This window comes from Dermacentor albipictus, chromosome 1, assembly GCF_038994185.2.
Source record: "Dermacentor albipictus isolate Rhodes 1998 colony chromosome 1, USDA_Dalb.pri_finalv2, whole genome shotgun sequence".
NCBI classification, from domain to species: domain Eukaryota; kingdom Metazoa; phylum Arthropoda; class Arachnida; order Ixodida; family Ixodidae; genus Dermacentor; species Dermacentor albipictus.
Genome location: NC_091821.1, coordinates 173,353,564 through 173,364,656, shown reverse-complemented (window position 1 = coordinate 173,364,656; position 11,093 = coordinate 173,353,564). Strand labels below are relative to the sequence as shown.

The 11,093-nt window shown below is 48.7% G+C and overlaps 1 long non-coding RNA gene across 2 annotated transcripts in view; it reads right to left on the bottom strand.

The window, feature by feature from the left end:
- Nucleotides 1-7,127, bottom strand: part of LOC139052438 (uncharacterized) — a 48,505-nt gene extending 41,378 nt beyond the window's left edge. For both annotated transcript variants that reach the window (XR_011509902.1, XR_011509903.1), the window contains exon 1: nucleotides 7,016-7,127. This is a non-coding gene — a long non-coding RNA (uncharacterized lncRNA). The remainder of the gene's footprint in view (nucleotides 1-7,015) is intronic.
- Nucleotides 7,128-11,093: the final 3,966 nt, after the last annotated feature.

The following is an 11,093-nucleotide window of genomic DNA, read 5'->3' as shown; positions in this document are numbered from 1 at the left end:
AGGGGGTGGAGTGACAAATTTCTGACACACAGTAACAGGCGTTGCCTGCAAGTTCTCGCTATCTGTGGCAAGCACTCTTGCATGCTATGCAGCAAAGCTAATTCATCAATGTGTTGCTGCAGGTAAAGGTACAAAAGACCTCTGTGCTACCCATCTATCATGGGAGCCAAATTGGTTGGATGCCTTCCTGCTTTGCCACTTACAGCTTTTGGACTCAAATTATCTGACTGTGTAACCAGTACTTTTACTTTCTGCATTTTGGATTATTTCACCTGTTGTGTAGGGTTTTCACTTGCATGAGGGCACATAGTCAATTTTAGACCGACCTACGGCTGAAGCTTGACTAGCAGTCTAATCTCTTACATTGTGAACACTGCCTGCACAAGTGCCCTTATTCATTACTGTACAATATTGTGCAGCACTCCACATTACTTAACAGTACTCTACAGGAAATTAACAAAGCATGTGCAGGCTCCATTGCCAATTGTGCATGCACTAGACCAGCTTGCTTGCACAGAAAAGCTGATCGGGTGCAATAATAAAGTATGAGGAGGCTTCTGCATGCTCTCTGACCTGACAACCATTGGTTCACAAGCCGAGAAAATGCAGCATGAAACGAACCAGGTTCCTGCTGCAATGTGTAAAAACAAATGCTCCCTACTGCTTTTCCACATAGCATGGGCAACAAATCTGCATAATAAATTTTTTTTTTCATTTTCTTACAAAAGTTGGGAACAGGAACCAGGTGCATATCTCATATATATCAGATTTTTTATGCTTCAGTAATACTGAAAACAGCAAATTATGACTCATGTTCCTTAAGGTGCTTCTCAAAAGTTTTACATAAGAATTCTCAAAAAGTGTCTGAGAAATTAATACTGCTTTACATTAATTCAAAACACCAGTGATCAGGCCTACTAAACCTTGATATAAAATGTTAAAACATAAAAGCACCGAAAATCGGCACATTTCTAGCAGGAAGGAAAGAGTTAAAGAAGGATGGTTGTTAATCAGTTGCAAGTCTTTGTTATGGAGTGCACATATTCTGGTACAATTGACTGCATCTTTACCACACTTTAGTAGGCACTACAGACATTAACCGCACTTTAGGCGGCATTTTGTCTACGGCTCTCTAGAAGTACACAAAGCCTCAACCATACATTTAGGCCGATCTAATGTAACGATTCCTTTCGCTCGATTCTGTACCCTTCTTATCTACCGCTCACATTAAGCCGATCATGGTGGTTATGTAGGCAGAGCACTGCTAGGGATACTGACAAAGCGTGGAAAGCAATAGAGCCAGAATAGAGTTGCTACATTATCTCGGTGCTTGTCAGTCCACTTGTAGGAGTAGCCATGCCTGTGGAGACACATCAGCTGAGTTTCTGCTCTCTGTGCTACTGCTTTATCATTGTTTAAATATCTTTGCACATTCTGGGGCAAGCACGCAGTCTAATTGGTTAACATTTGCTCGTAAAGTGACCAAAGAGATACGAGAGGATGAGGACACGAAGGCACATGAAATATACAGCGCAAGCCCCAACTTTCAACTAAGCTTTTTTCCTGGAAACGGCATCCATATATGTTCAAAATCCATCCAAAAGCATTAATTTTCCAGCTTTTTTACCCCTTGCCGATAATTATTTACATGTGGCCTGCTAAGTAATCAACAGATGCTACCAAATATCACTTTTGGTGATGTGTGGTGTTTTATGGCACAAGGGCCACTTACGGCCAAAGAGCGCCATGACACATGGTAATATTAATGATGTACTACGGATGGTATGGACAAGGAATTCCTCATGGTAGATGTGACATGGCTGTAAAAGGGCTTAAGAAACTTGCTGTAAATGACATAAAGCATATAGGTACTAAAATAATGGCACTGATGTGGGTAAAAGCAATTGGATTTTGTTGAAAACTTAATGCAACAAAACATAACAGTGACACTAGAGCTTCAAGAGAGCCCTTGAATACAATGGCTGTTAGTTGTGTGCTAAAAATTACCTGGTCAAATGATTTTCAAAGTGTCTGCTTCAGCTAAAACTAAGACTAATTTCAATTTAAAAAGTGGTTCATTGCTAAGAAAAAATGCCGGGTGAAGAGGTATATTTTCGCGACATGCAGAAGGGAAATACCTTTTCCTCTCTGCTTCTATTGCAGGACATTGAATAAGAACATGCAGGACTGTGAGATTTTTTGCTGTACTTACTACAAGTCGGAGGATACCCCCCCATCAAAAGGTAAGAATGAGTGTCGCAAGTGTGTCCTATTCTTAATCGGCAAAGGAGCACTTCGTTGTATCGTGATGTTTTCTCTGATATCCAGTGCCCTAATTTGGGTTTGATCAAGTGCAGTTTAGTGGATATCCGAGTATTCCACTGTTTCTGCCAGTGGATTTTCAGCTTGCGACGTAAGTATAGCTTAAGATCAGTGGCTGGGATGGGTGTGTTTGTGTCGGTGTCGCTAAAAGGTACTGAGGTAGCTTTGTCGTCAGCAGCTTTATTGTCTTTTATGTCACTGTGGCCAGGTACCCAGCCTAGGATGATGACTTTTTTAGCCCTATAAGCTGAGCATAGCAATACATATAGTTCATTAAAGATGTTTTTTTTTATGTTTTCGTAGACTCATTAGGGCTCGGACTACACTTAATGAGTCTGTGAACACAATAACGCTAGTGAGATTCGTTTACTTGATGTGCTTGACTGCAGAGAGTATTGCATATGCTTCCGCTGTAAAAATACATGTATGGGGATTCAATGTACCGTATATTAAAAACAATGGTCCTAGAACACCAGAAGGAGACTTAGAAGCATGTGTGTAAAATTCAGCACAAGAATACTTCTCCTGCAGTTCAAGAAAATGTGAATGTATGTGCCTCAGGTGCTTGTTTTGATATTTCTGTGAAAGAGACGTCACACTCGATAGTCTGCCACTCCCAAGGTGGTGGAAGCTCCATAGGAGCCATTAGGACATTCTGTAAAAGTGAGGCGCCTGTTTCTTTGGACAGTGCTTCCAACCGGAGGGATAGAGGAGGTCTAGTGCCTGGGCAGTTACGGAACAGCCTGGCTGTGGACAAGTCACGAATAACTGAATGGCATGGATGATGGAAATCTGATTTCTTCATTAGGGCGTAAAAAATATATGTCCTTTGGAGATGTAGAGACCATTCGTTGGATTCAACGAACAGGCTTTCTACGGGGCTAGTCCTCAACGCACCAGTAGCAATACGATACCCAAGTGGTGGATGGAATCCAGCATCTTCAAAGCACTAGGCGTGGCAGAGTTATAGACAATGGCTCTGCAGTCAAGGCGTGACCGTATAAGACTTTTGTACAAGCTCAAGAGGCATATTCTGTCACTTCCCCAAGATGTGCGGGACAAGAGCTTCAATAGATTCATTGTCTTCAAGCACTTCGTTTTCAAATATTTAAAGTGTGGGATAAAAGTTGGTTTAGAATCTAAAATGAGGTCTAGAAATTTATGTTCATGGCTCACAGATAGCCATTCTCCATTAGGGTCAACAACGGGCTCTAGTATTACACCTCTCTTTTCCGAGAAGAGAATGCACGTACTTTTTTGAGGGCTTAGTTTAAAAGCGTTCTCGTCTGCCCACTTAGACAATTTATTCAGGCCAAGCTGCACTTGTCACTTGCAGATACTAAGATTACATGACTTGTAACCTGTTTTGGAAATCATCCACTTATACAGAATAAAACGTTGTATGTGGTATGATAGTATGGAGCGAGTTCATTTTTACAACAAATAGAGTATAGCTCAGCACTCCACCTTGTGGCACACCAGTCTCCCGAGTAAATAGACAGGACAGGACGTTGTCAATCCGAACACGAAATGTGCGCTTGGACAGATCATTTTGAATCACATTTAGCAAGTTGCCTCGGACGCCCATTCCAGCTAGATCACGAAGGATTCCGAAATGCCAAGCAGTGTCATATGCCTTCTCTGTCTAAAAATACCGATAAGAAAAACTGTTTGTGCATAAAGGCATCACGGATATTTTCTCAATGCGGACAAGATTATCTGTTGTGGATCTATGTTCCCTGAAGCTACTGCAAATGATCTAGTGTCTTGTTGCTTTAAAAAAAATGGATCAGGCGCCGGTTAGTAATTTTCTCAAAAAGCTTATGTAGGCACCTTGTTAGAACTATTGGGGGCGAGGACTTACGGAGTCGTCATCTGTCGGAAGCGCCGCCCTTGCGTAGTACGCGACGCGCTCCTCGTAGGTTTGGCTTCAGGCGCTCAATAAAAACCACGCGGCAGCACTTATGGACATTTCTGTAAGTACTCGCAAAACAAGAGAACATTTTTATTGTTAAAATAATAACCTTGGGCCAACTGAAAGCACAGAATCGTTTAGAGGCGCTATCTCTTTACCGAATACGTACAGTGAACGCCACTGCGCGCGGTCGCCGCGATGGAGTTGTAGTGCGGGAGGCGAGCGCGGCTGGAAATCGGCAGAAAGAAGCGAGTGATGCGTCCCTGAAGAACAAGCAACAACCGACTTTATTTTTGTGTTCGTTCAGCCTCTACGGCTCGGTTGCACACCCTCGCACCACTTCCCTTTCCCGCACACTCCACGATAATATTTTGAGTCAAAAGGAGAAAGGGTGTCTGGCTGCTGCTGCGCGACCGTGAGGCCGCTACATCACTTCCCCTCCTAGTGAGTTAGCGAACGTTCATAGGACGATTTAAATTGTTCACAAGTCCATACGACGGGGCGCCCTGGAGACTCGTCCACTGCGTGTCCTCGAGACTTGGCGTGGTTGCACGAGTAGAGCCTTGGAGGGTGGTATCAGAGATGACGGCGCATGTGAAACGGTGTCTGCTTCTTCAATGCGCGCTGGCTTCAGCCGATCGAGTGATACCACTTCGTGGCGACCGCGCATGTCGATAGTGAACTGCTTCTCACCTCGACGCAGCACTCGGAATGGCCCGTTATACGGTGGTTGGAGTGGCCGATGAACTGCGTCGTGGTGCACAAACACGTGTGTGCACGAAGCGAATTCTGATGGTACGTAGTACACCGCGCGTGGGGCTGCCCGTCGCGGTGGCGTAGTGCGAAGGTTTTCCATTATGTCTCGTAGCCTAAGTGCGTAGGCTGCGGTGGCTGCATGTAACAACCGTCTTACGGGCTGCCCGTGAAGAATTCTCCTGGAAGGCGCAATGTCGTTCCGTAGACCAGTTCGGCTGCGCTGCAGCCGATGTCTGTCTTGACAGCTGTCCGGATTCCCAAGAGGATCAGTGGTAGTGCCTCTATCCAGCTGCGCTCTTCTGTTGCGGCGAGCGCAGACTTGAGCTGGCTGTGGAAACGCCCCACCATGCCGTTGCTAATCGTGTGGTAGGTTGTTCTGATGCGAGAAGCACCAATGAAACGAGTAATGCTGGCGAAAAGTGATGATTCGAACTGCCTTCCACGGTCCGTTGTTATTATAGATGGTGCACCGAAACGAGCAACCAGTGGTGCAAGAAGGCGCGGGCAACCGTGTCAGCTGTGATATCCGCCATAGGTATGGCCTCCGCCCAGCGCGTGAATATGTCAATGGACGTCAGTAAATAGGCATTCTCTTGGCAAGGCGGCAGAGGTCCGACAATGTCGAGGTGTACGTGGTAGAAACGCGCGTCTGGAGGCGCGCACGTTGCCAACGAGGTCACAGTATGTCGATGAATTTTGGCACGCTGACACGGTATGCATCCTCTTGCCCAGCAACGCACGTCTCGGTTGATACCTGGCCAGATGAACCTTGCTGTGAGCAACTTTTGCGTAGCTTTGATTCCAGGATGCGATAGCTTGTGAACAGAAAGGAAAATGCGGCGACGTAGATTGGCAGGCACGAAGGGGCGTGGGTTGCCCGTGGAGGTGTCGCAGCAAATCTGGTCGCCTGATCCCGGAATCTGCGTCCACGGTAGCTTGAGGGCCGTTTTTGTTAGGATTTTTAGCTCTTCGGCTTCTCTTTGGGTTGCCGCCAGCGCGTCGAAGTTAACTCCTTCTGGAGCGTTGCCGACGTTTGTAGCGCTCCGCGACAGGGCGTCGGCAACGACGTTGTCGCTCCCTTTTACGTGGCGGATGTCTGCCGTGAACTCGGAGATATATGCCAGTTGCCGAAGTTCACGGGCCGTGTGCGTGCCACCGCCCGAATGCATAGGGCGGAGAGCATAGGTCAGCGGCTTATGGTCGGTTAAAATGAAGAACTCGACGCCTTCCAAGAAATGCCGGAAGTTGCGTATACTCGAGTAGGCGTCCAGCAGTTAGCACTCGAAGGTGCTGTAGCGGCGCTCAGTCGGTGTCAGCTTCTTCGAGAAGAATGCAATTGGGTGCCATGTGCCGTCGCCCAGCTGTTGCAACACGGTGCCGATGGCTATGTCTGAGGCATTGACCATTAAACACTGGGGAATTCCTGACCGTGGGTATGCCAGGAGAGCCGCATTTGCCAAGGCCTGCTTGCTTTGGTTGAAAGCCCTTTTCGCTATTTCGCACCAAGGCAGGTCATTCGAAGATCCTTGCGTTACCTTGAGCAGGTCCGTAAACCGGTTGTATGGTATGGGCGCATATAGGCACAAAGCGGCGGTAGAAGTTTAGCAATCCGAGAAATCCACGTAGTTGACGCTTCGTGGTTGGCAGTGGAAAATCTTGTATGGCCTGCACTTTAGGTGGGTGTGGCCGTACTCCTGAGCTCGAAATTATGTGGCCCAGAAATGATAACTCAGGCACGCCGAGTTCACTCTTGGCCGCATTGACGACAACGCCGTGCTCAGATAGGCGCCGAAAAACAAAACAAAAAATTTCGCTGCTTTGCTGCTTGGTTTGGCACAGCTGCCTATGTAAAGACGTACTAGACAATTTGTGTTGTAGAAAGCATGAATTATCCTGGTGTTCGGCGCTGGTTCCCACGGTTTGCCGTCGGGACTGTAGGTGCAAAAGACCGAATTTTAGCAACGCAGATAAGCAAGCTTCAAGACAGGCGAAGCAGTTAGCATGGCGCAAAGTTTCGCTTACCCAGCGCGACGAACTGCAGTTATCCAGCGCGCCCGACGCTCCGCTTCGTGAGGCCTTGAAGGAAAACGGTAGAATTTGATGTTGCCCAGGCGGCACGTCAGCTCGGGCCAATATTGGATACGTATTGGCAGTTCCTGGCCCAGTGATGGCCTAAGGTTAACAGCGTGGTTCCAATATTGGCTGTGCCATTCGGATTGCTTGCCCAACGATGGCCTAAGGTTAACAGCGTGGTTACAATATTGGCTGTGCCATTCTTATTGCTTGCCCAATGATGGTCCAAGATGAATAGCGTGAATCAAATATTGGCTGTGCCACTGTGATAGAGTCCAAGGCTGGCCCTGTTTGCACGTGCAACAAACAATATTAGCACTGCCATTAAAAAGGCAGGAAATATTGGACCGACATTCGTGTTGATTTGCCAACATGGGTTACTAAGCTGGCTTTCTTGGAACAACACAGGGCTTGAAGTAAGCAAATGTGTTAAGCTTAATATTGGAGATTTGCGTGCCTAAACCACAACGTGATTATGCGGCGCGTCGTAGGGGGGGGGGGATTTGTACTAACCACGTGTGGTTCTTCCATGTCAACTCCATGCGTCCTTTCTCATGAATAGAACTGCTACTATTCAGGTGGGGCAGATTCGGTCGAGCGTGTACGAATTGGGAGCTAGGGGTACCCCTCAGGGATCAGTCATCTCGCCACTGCTCTTCAATATCGTCATGAAGGGTCTATCAGATAGGCTGGGCGGCCTCCAGGGCATAGGTCACGCACTTTACGCAGATGACATCACGATCTGGTGCCCAGGGGGCTCCCTCGCTGAAATGGAGCAAGCTCTACAAGCGGCCTTGGACGAGACGGAGGCTTACCTCGCGGACACGGGTCTCAAGCTGTCTACGAGTAAATCGGAGCTGTTGCTTTACAGACCCGCAAGGCAAGGGGTTCGGGGTCTGACACCCCTCAACCAGCTACCCGTGGCATTATACGCGAATAATGGGCAGAAAATTCCCAGAGTCGACTCAGTTAAGATCCTAGGCCTGCTCATAGACGCGAGGGGCTGTAATGCCAGAACAATTACCCACGTTACAGCTAAAACAGAGAATATGTTGCGGCTAATTTCTAGGGTGTCCAACCGAAAGAAGGGGTTAGGTGAAGACAACCTCCTTCGGATGTACAACGCGTTCCTCATGAGCCATATTAACTATGTGGCGTCAGCTCTAGTGTGGACAAAAACGGAAAAGACCTAATTAAATACACTCATGCGCAAGAGCATCAAGAAAGTGCTAGGCTTGCCTATTGCCACGAGCTCCGACAGGCTAGATCAACTCGGTCTGCACAATAGCATAGACGAGATCATAGAGGCACAGGTCACTGCCCAGGTGGTTAGGCTATCGTCGACCCAAGCTGGCAGGCGAATTCTCGACGAGGTTGGCATGGCTCCTAGGATAATGGAGGACCGGCGTATAAGATTGACACGAGAAACGCGGGCGACATACCTGGTGAGGCCCTTCCCGCGGAACGTACATCCACAGCATAACGAGGGTAGACGTAAAGCCCGTGCACGGGCCATATTGAAGAAAGTTAGGGAAGACAGAGATTCCGCGGTCTTTGTCGATGCGGCGCAGTACGGGAACAGGAGAGTGTTCGCGCTGTCGGTTGTAGACGGGCGGGGGGTTCTTCGGTCCTCGGCCTCGGTCAGAGCGGCCACCGCGAGTATAGCAGAGCAAATTGCGGTTGCACTGGCCTTGTGTGATCCAGAGCGTACCTACATTTACACCGACTCGAGAGACGCAATCAGAGCTTTCGAGTCGGGTAACCTCGCACGAGAAGCGGCCTCCATTTTAGAGAAAAGGGCTTGCTCCGGTTTTCATTATATCACGTGGTTCCCCGCACACATGGGGACGAACGTTCTCGAGGGATTCCCAAACCTCAACGAGCTTGCCCACGACCGTGCGCGAGAACTAACGCGCCGCGACGGTCTGGCGGCTCCGGAGGGGCAGGAAGGGCCTCAGCAGAACGATCCACTCCTCACATTTAATGAAATCACTAAACATTACCAACTTGGTCGGAGAATTTATCCTCTGCCTCACCCGAAGCTCAGTAGAGGTCAGTCAGCTACACTTAGAATGCTGCAGACGGGATCTTTCCCGTCGCGGGGATTCCTCAGTAGGATCTACTCGGATGTGGACCCTAGTTGTCCTGACTGCACTGAAACCTTTTGCTCAATGGCTCACATGCTCTGGCGATGTCCCGCGTTGCCTAACGACTTCCTCTCCAGCGAAGCCGAGTGGGAGGAGGCCATCAGAAGCACGGTACTCCGAAAGCAAGCCCAGGCTATCCAGAGGGCCCAGGAAAGAGCGGAGCGTCACGGCGTTCTGTCCTTTACGTGGGCGCGGCCAGCGGCTACAATGGCCTCCCGTTAGGAGGTCCTGAAAGTAGCTCCTCAGGACTCAATAAAGTTCGTTGTCTGTCTGTCTGTCTGTCCATGCATGGCACACGGCCGTTTTTGCACATCGCCTTCACAGAAATGCGCCCCCTAAAGAGAAAAGCCAATGCACGACGTAGCAAGCAGGGGAAGCCGCATAACGGGCATGGGAACAAGAGTTCGGCATGAGAAACAACGGTATTGCGCATTTGCCTGCGCATTGTATATATACCCTCCGCGGCTTTGGAGGATCAGGATTCTGAGGAGAATCGAGAATTGCAGTGCCACAGAGCTCATGGAACCGTGTTATATTGCATCGAGATGAAGCGCATATGTACTAGTAAAACTTTTGTTTGTTTGTTTAGCATGCATGGCATGTTGCGGTGGCATAATCATCATGCTCCTATTCCAATAGACTTGTTTTGTTCGTGTATGTGTAGTAAGCTCCTTGTATGAATGCCCCTGACAGGAAGAAAAATTAGTTGAAAGTTTGTGCTTGTCCGCGTCAACACCTTGTCGTCTTTGCCTGTCTTTGGCATGGCGCATTCCTGATTTTTTTTTTTCGGCCTAACCTTCCGTTCTTGAGCCCCCACTTGCCTGTCCCCCACGCACCCACGTGAGCCTGGTCAGTGCTATCAATCAAGCGCTCAGACTGCGTCGTATTGGCTGCTGTCGCACGCAGGGGGGAACGCGGAGGGGTCACTATTGTCGCTGCCGTCCAAAGAACGCGGTCGGGCTAGGTACAGCGGGGAAAAGTGTGGCGTTTACGCCGTTTTCTTCATTTACCCTTTCCTTTTACCCTTTTTTTCTATGCATAGCTAGCATGATGATGATCATGTTGTGGCCAACCCTTTGTATCGGGTGGACGTGGCAACCACGCCCAAGCCAGAAGGACGCTCTACTATAGAGGCTAGAAAGGTTAACCTTCTAGCCTCTATAGCTCTACTGCCTACCTATCGAGCAAAGCAGGCACAGGTAGGAAAAGGAAAAAAACACCAAAAAGAAAGAGAAGAGAAAAGGGGAGAACACGCTACATTGATAAGCAGTCGTTGGGGACCATCCACAAGTGCCGCTCGCCGGCATTCAAGGCGCCTCTTTGTCTCCGCGACTACGGCTCTGGCTACACCGCATGCACCGTCCTCTCCACTAGTCTGATCGAAACCAAGAGCAGCTTCCAGAGAAAAACGCTGCGCGGCAGATGGCCCGATGCCCTCACACCGTAGCACCACATGTTCAATGTTTTCGTCCGCCTTTCCACACGCCCGACACCGCACATCACTCACATCACTGTTTATGCTTCGAAGGCGCACAAGTGTACGGAGCGCACCAGCTCTTGCTTCAAAGAGCAACCTACTCCCGAGGGAATTGTCATATAGGTGAACCATGCCAACAGAGTTCTTATGACATCGGTACACAGCCAACGTCGACTTCGCTGCCATATTTCGCATCCAACGTGTTTCTTCATCTTGTACTCGTTGCCGCGCCTGTTTTAACCCATCCGCCGGTGAGTTTGCACTGATATGGGAGCGAAACAAGCCATATTTACTTTCTATGTGGTGTAGGCGCCTCACCCACGGTGTGCGCATGCATGTCGCTGACAAGTAATCGAATACACGCCGCGCCCACTGCTCTCGAGGCATGTCGAGCAGGCGGCCA